A 6,916-nucleotide genomic window follows, 5' to 3' on the forward strand; every position below is an offset into this window, starting at 1 on the left:
TCTGTGTGGTCAGAAGAGGGCAGAGAGAGGAGCCAAACAACTGCCACATTAATTAGTCATCCCTGACTGCTGCCCACACAACACAACTGATAATATGCCCCATGACACAGACATCTTGAGGGCGTAGCCAATGAAGCCAGTGAAGCTGAGCCTACACACAGGAACAGAGTAGCATTAGAGTGCAGATTATCATGACGCTCTTACCTTGAAGGTGTACTTGCGGCTGATGTGGTCCTCGGGTCCCACGGGGGAAATGACATAGCTGGGCAGAGGAATGCTGCCCAGAGCCGTCTCCTCTCGACTATCTGTGAGCAAAGGACAGATGCTAGATGAAAAATGTTTGAAAATTGTTAGATTACAATTGAGTAATGGTTTATTGGCAATACTCTTAAACAGACACAGATGACAGAAAATAAGTGACACTCCACTCTACCCACCAAAATGATTAAAGATCAAAACAGTATTACTTAGTGTGAACTGTGTTAAAATCATACAGTATAATTATTCAATATGATATGTGCAAGCAATAGGGATAAAAATAGTAAATGAAAAACCTGCTATTACCTATTAAATTGTAGGTACTCTCATAATAATGTATTAAAGAAATGATGTGTTTTACTTATAAAACATGATTACTGTGCAATAAAATTAGAAACTGTTTTAGATAATTGCAGCTAATTAAAGCTGAGTATTATAACTCACCTTTATAGTAAAACAGGCAGTAATCAGACAACACAAACCATTTCCTCTTCCACAGTCTCATGCCTGAGCTGTCCTGATGGTGAAAGAACAGTAATATTTCAGCCCACAAAACATTTTCAGACGTTATCTTTTAAATTAAAAATAAAAATAACAGTCAGTTTATAATCATCATTACCAGCCAATGTAAATATTATTACAATTTAATTGGAGGCCCCTCTGTTCAAATTGAATATTTATTTAATATGTCATGTTAAATAACATGCTCAGTTAGTCAGTTTATTGCCTGTGGATCTTAGTTCATCACTATTGTACAACTATTTTAACATCTGAACATAATTCAGTTCAGATAAAAATCAGATTCTGTAATCACTCGTATCAGGGTTTCACTTTTGAGGGCCACACCTGTTTATAGAGCCATCCTCTCACCACCACTGGGACATTAGGGTTCCTTTTGATGGAATGGTCACGCTTGCCAAAGCAATGCACCTTCCCATTGGGTTTCAAACTCTGTGGTATTTAAAAGAAAAAAGAAAACCACTTGTTTCATTTGATTTGATTAAAAATGCATATATACACAGGCATCAATAAGGTAAAGTGGCATCCAAAAGTATTTGGATGCTTAACTTTTTTACTTTTTGGCCAAAGTGTCAAAAACATTCTGGGGCTAATTTATGTACAAGGAAAACACTTTTACTGCAAAATGTTTACAATAACAAGGTTTGTGGCATTTATTAATCTCAATCCATATAAAGTCCAGCACAAATGATCATTTGTCAACCCAAATGTGCACAGAGGGCCACACAGTTTTCTTACCTGTGTTACTTGAGAATAAAATGAGATCTTATTAAAAAAAAAATTAAAAAAAAATATTGCAGGTATCATATCGCATTTTCAAAGCCACAACAAAAAAATGACTTCAATTAAAATAATACTGTCCCAACCCTAACCATTCAGACCTCAAGGTATCACCTGAAATGTTGCATAGCCAATCAAAAAAAAAAACTTTTTAATAATGTAAATGTAAAAAATTTAAATAATAATAATAATAATAAACTATAAATATACTATATAAAAATTGCATTGCAATATTATTATTGTAAATATAATATTAATGTAACAGTATTAAATATTAAAATATTAAAATCAAAATATAAAATGTAAATATAAATATGAATAAATAATATAAATAAACAAAGTAAACATTTAATTATATTTATAATATTACATTATATAAATCTAAAATAATAAAATGTAAATTGTGTAAATAAACTATTTTAAAAAGAGTTAATACTCTAATGTCATTCAGTCACTAAAAAAATCACTGTATTATTCCTTTTTTCAAGTGAACTTGCATTTAACATAGGTCTTATTTTCTTTCACTGTGTAATTTTGTTGTGCAGTTTTGAGGATGGGAGCATGTCACACAACCTGCCTATGTTGACATCTGTTTAAATTGGCTTGTATCTGCCACCTGTCAGGGGAAAAAAAGCTACTAAAATACTGTACAGATTTATTAGACGTTTGGCCTTTGACATCATCAACACAAGAAGCGATTTTTCCTCCCCTTGTTAAACTATATTTATATATATACTATATACTGTATATATATACACACACACACACACACACACGCAGGTATATCTTTTAGATTTGTCATGTTTTTTAAATGGAGTCTCTTATGCTAATCACTGCTGTATTTGATCAAAAATACAGAAAAAAACTGTAATATTGTTAAATATCATTGCAATTTCTAATATTGGTTTCCTATCTTAATTATTATATTTTAAAATATAATTTATTTCTGTGATGCAGCACTGAATTTTCAGCATCATTACTCCAGTCCTCAGTGTCACATGATCCTTTTATAAATCATTCTTATTCTGATTTATTATCAGTTTTGAAACTCTTGTGCTGCTTAATATTTTTTTGGAACTTGTGTTCCATAAATAAAATAAAAAGTTAAAAAGAACATAATTTACTCAACTATTTTCTGCAGTTCTCCAGCTGTGGTCCTTGGAGAGTCTTTAGCCACTCAAACTCTCCTCCTCACCGTGCATTAGGACGATATAGACACACGTCCTCTTCCAGGCAGTTTCGTAACATTTTCTGTTGATTGGAAATTCTTAATTATTGCCCTGATGGTGGAAATGGGAATTTTTAATGCTCTAGCTCTTTTCTTAAAGCCACTTCACAATTTGTGAAGCTCAATTATCTTTTGCTGCACATCAGAAATATATTCTTTGGTTTTTCATTGTAATGGATGATTAAGGGAATTTGGGCTTTGTTTCCCCTCCTATTTATATTTCTGTGAAACAGGAAGCCATGGCTGGATAATTTAATGTTCATAATCACCCTGGAGTGCTCAAAATTGTGAATATGAATGGGAATATACTTCAGAGATATTTTACTCATAAGAATTTCTAGGGGTGCCAATAATTGTGTCCAACGTGTATTTGAGAAAAACATTTATTTCATAATGATATTCCCCCCATTTTAAATTTTATTATCCAATGAAAGGTTAGATTTTTGTGAATTTGTAAAATAAAAGATCAAAAGGATTAACAATGCAGATTAATTTTCACAGCCTTCTTTGTTCATATTTACCAAGGGTGCCGATATTTTTGGCCATGACTGTATATGTTAATTTAATATCTCTTTGTCCTTTAATTCTAGGAAATTATGTATGGTCATAGTAAAATATTCAAATTAAATAGGTTACTTGATAAAGCTACTAATTATAATAAAAACACATTCATGATTTATTGCAGCACATTATGAGGAAACTACTTCAAAAAATCCTAGAGCAGAAGCAGATAGTGAAGAGGAGGGGGTGAGAAAACTACGTCTGGAGGAGTTGTTTGCCTCACTGGATGCTTATATAATAGAAAGAAAGATAATAGCTTCTTTCTTCTAGAATCTGTAACACAATGGAACGAACAGGATGAGGGCAGGGTGATGAGGGCTGATGACAGTGAGGATGAGGATGATAATGAGAGAGATGCTACCTATGTACCAGAGGATGAGGCTGATAGTCATGATGTCAATAGCGGCCAAATTGTTTTTCAAGAGCAGTCTGCAGCTAGCGAACAAAGTAAGATTCCACAGATGGGGAAGCCTTGTGGTCCAATGTGTAGGAAGAAATGCATGGAAAAAATAACAGAGGATCAAAGGAGACAGACATTTACAGCATATTGGAATATGTCCTACAGTGAGAAAAAGAGCTTTATTTTCCATATGGTTTCACAGCGCCAGACCATGCGCCACACCTCAGCTGTTCCTAGCAGATGAACCAGGTAACTCAGTTACCATCAAACAACAGGAAGTCTGTAAAACAAAATTTTTAACAACCTTGGGCTACCATCCAAAAAATGATAGACTGATAGCTTACCTCTTTCCAGCTGTTCGCAGAAAATATACATGATACAACATTTGTATTTCAGTGGATGTATATATTTATAGCAAAAAAAAATCTAAATCAAATCGCTTATAGTGAGACTGTTGAATGCCATTACTCAAAAGTGGCTTTGACAGAAGAAAAATCTGATTAATTTGTTGTATTACTTCCTGTACCGCTGCATCAGAAATATGCAGAATGGTTTGCATCTTAAGGAACAGCAAGCCTAAATTATGTTAAAGTTGTATCATCCGACCATCCTGTTTGACACTGTAAAGCTGCTTTGACACCACCAGTAATGCATAAAGCGCTATACAAATAAAGGTGACTTGACTTGACTTGACTATTTACCTTACCGATGTACAGTGCATGATATAAACAAGTGTTGTGTGAAGCATGGTGGTGCTATAGTGTGTGTGTGTGTGTGTGTGTGTATATATATATATATATATATATATATATATATATATATATTAAAATAAAGTTCCAAGGCATTTTTGAATGGTTAAGCTTTATTGTTTTGCCACATGATGAACAAAATAGAATGAAAAAATAGTTCCCCCTCCCTTTAAAAGTAAGAGATTTCTAACTTGTTCCCCCACGAGAAATTGAATCACTGAATCCACATCTTGTTAATTGGAATAACACCTTCCTGCTTGATAATGAAAAACCACTTATTGATTGGTCTGATTTAAATTATATATGACCGTTATGTGATTTAAAGACACCCCAGTGTGTGTGTGTGTGTGTGTGTGTGTACCTACTTAACCATATTTTGGGGACAAATTTGTACTCAAAAGTGAACTAAACCTGACAAAATTGGCAAAAAACCATCCTTTGGAGACGTTCTCATTTGTAAAACTGGTATAAAAATAAAGTAAACAAAGTTTTTTCAAAAACAAAAGAACGGAAAACAGAGTCTGCTCTTTTTGAAAAACAAGTTTGTTTAAACTGTATTAAACATTATTTGGACTCCATTATAACCTCCAGAGATACACAAAGACCATTTGGCTGGCGACTAAACTGTAGTCCGGTGTAAGCTAAACATCGTAGCCCCCCACCTGCCATATCTTCTTCATGAGGTTGGCCTCCAAGTCACTAAAAGACAAGGTTCTTCCCCATGACTCATCCTACAGCATTTCGCCAGTCTCATTCAAATTTTTAAGCTAATTTAACCATTAAACCACCTGATAAAATGAAGAGCTCTATCGTATAAGGAAAAACAGTTGAAGAAAAAAATTATAGAGTGTTAGAAGCAATAAAAAGGTGTCATGTTTATCTGTCTTGATACAATTTGATGAGGACAGAATGTCTGATAGGATATTGGATGTGTAAATTATGCAGTTAAACCTTACATACCTCCACCAACAGACAGATTACTGAACTCATCAATGATGGAGGAGCTAGCATCTTCAGCAGCAGCTTGTGGCTGGTCTCTTTCTTCTCCAACGCTAAGCTGATGGTCAGACGGTGGAGGTGGAGGATTATTTGGGTTGTTCATTTGGGCCTGGTCTTTCTCTGTCTGCACTCTGACTTTCAGGTGAGCAAAGGTATTCTCAAATAAATTCAGATCATCCTCACAGCTTTGCACAAGGACAATGCCAGTAGTGTAAAAGGATATTGTGAGAATGAGATGATTTGTGTCATGCAGTTCATCTTGAAATATGGTAAATCTTTCTCCATAGTCAATTTCTGTTTTAACAACTTGCTGGTGGTATTCATTATCAATGACTGATTTCCATTCAGTAATCAGCGTGGTGTAGAAAATTAAGTTACTCTTTATTCTTCTCCCTTTCGGATGACTGTAATCAGCATAAAGAATATCAGGATTTTTTCCCAGGATCTTCTTTTTGTATTTTTCCCTGGCCTTGTCAGTGGTAATACTCTCTGGATAATCAATCTCCCTGCTCCCTGCTTGGTCATTGGTCGCCATGGTGTTCTGGTAACTATGGCAGAGCTGCAGATGCAGATTTCAGCTTTGAATTATGAAATATTTTATATGATATAATTAGATTTTGATGAAGTTTTTATGCTTTTTATGCCAGTCTAGTTTAAATAAATCATGCATGTCATATTTTTCAAACAGGGCATCTTGCTTTATTAATATTTATTATGAATGTCATAAATATCAAGCTTTAACAACATAAGGGCAGATTCCTTTAGCGCAGCCGATGATGCTTTGAAGTGACGCTTGAGTGATCAAGAGTATTCCAATGTACAAATAACCGTTCCTTTGATTTCTCCATCCTCATTTTCTTTCCTTGCATCCTTCCCTCATATCCTAAGGGGGTGGAGCTAATATGTGAAGGAAGGAAACGAGGATGTACAAATAAGAAATGAGAAGCACCCATTGATTTATCTACGAGGACAACGTGAGGACACCGGACAGTGCTCTGAGTTACAGGCTAATACTCAGGGTTCCTCCGGAGGCGAGGGATTCAGTTGCTCATTGTCAGCGTGAGTCGGTGATTTTGTGCGTCAGAAGAGAACCCATTTGTCTAGTCCGAAACGATCATTTGATTATCATTGCTCCATGTCCTGGAACACTGTCACCAGTAGGTACATTTTATGCTTTATTTTCTCTTCTGAACTGAATGGATATTCATTTATGGGCCCCAAGGAGCTAGCCATGGTTGTAAGAACTATGGGTTTCACTGCTAATTGAAGAGTTGAATACCTTAAATAATTGTAATCTTTGGACAGTGATTTTGCAAACTGAAACACCTTTCTGTATTTTATTTCATCTTGTTTATTTGTTCTATTTGATTCTTAATACATCCCTTATTTCTGTACAAGCATCTCTGATGCACTTAATCATAG

General features: G+C 34.6%; 1 long non-coding RNA gene across 1 annotated transcript; it reads right to left on the reverse strand.

Moving 5' to 3' along the window:
* Positions 1-13: 13 nt before the first annotated feature.
* On the reverse strand, positions 14-1,204 carry LOC107566982 (uncharacterized). The gene is made up of 3 exons (XR_001606577.1): positions 1,105-1,204; positions 703-775; positions 14-305 (listed from the first exon to the last, which is right to left on the reverse strand). It is a non-coding gene; the product is annotated as an uncharacterized lncRNA (long non-coding RNA).
* Between the last annotated feature and the right edge of the window lie 5,712 nt (positions 1,205-6,916).

This window comes from Sinocyclocheilus grahami, unplaced genomic scaffold (assembly GCF_001515645.1).
Source record: "Sinocyclocheilus grahami isolate Dianchi unplaced genomic scaffold, SAMN03320097.WGS_v1.1 scaffold1119.1, whole genome shotgun sequence".
NCBI lineage: Eukaryota > Metazoa > Chordata > Actinopteri > Cypriniformes > Cyprinidae > Sinocyclocheilus > Sinocyclocheilus grahami.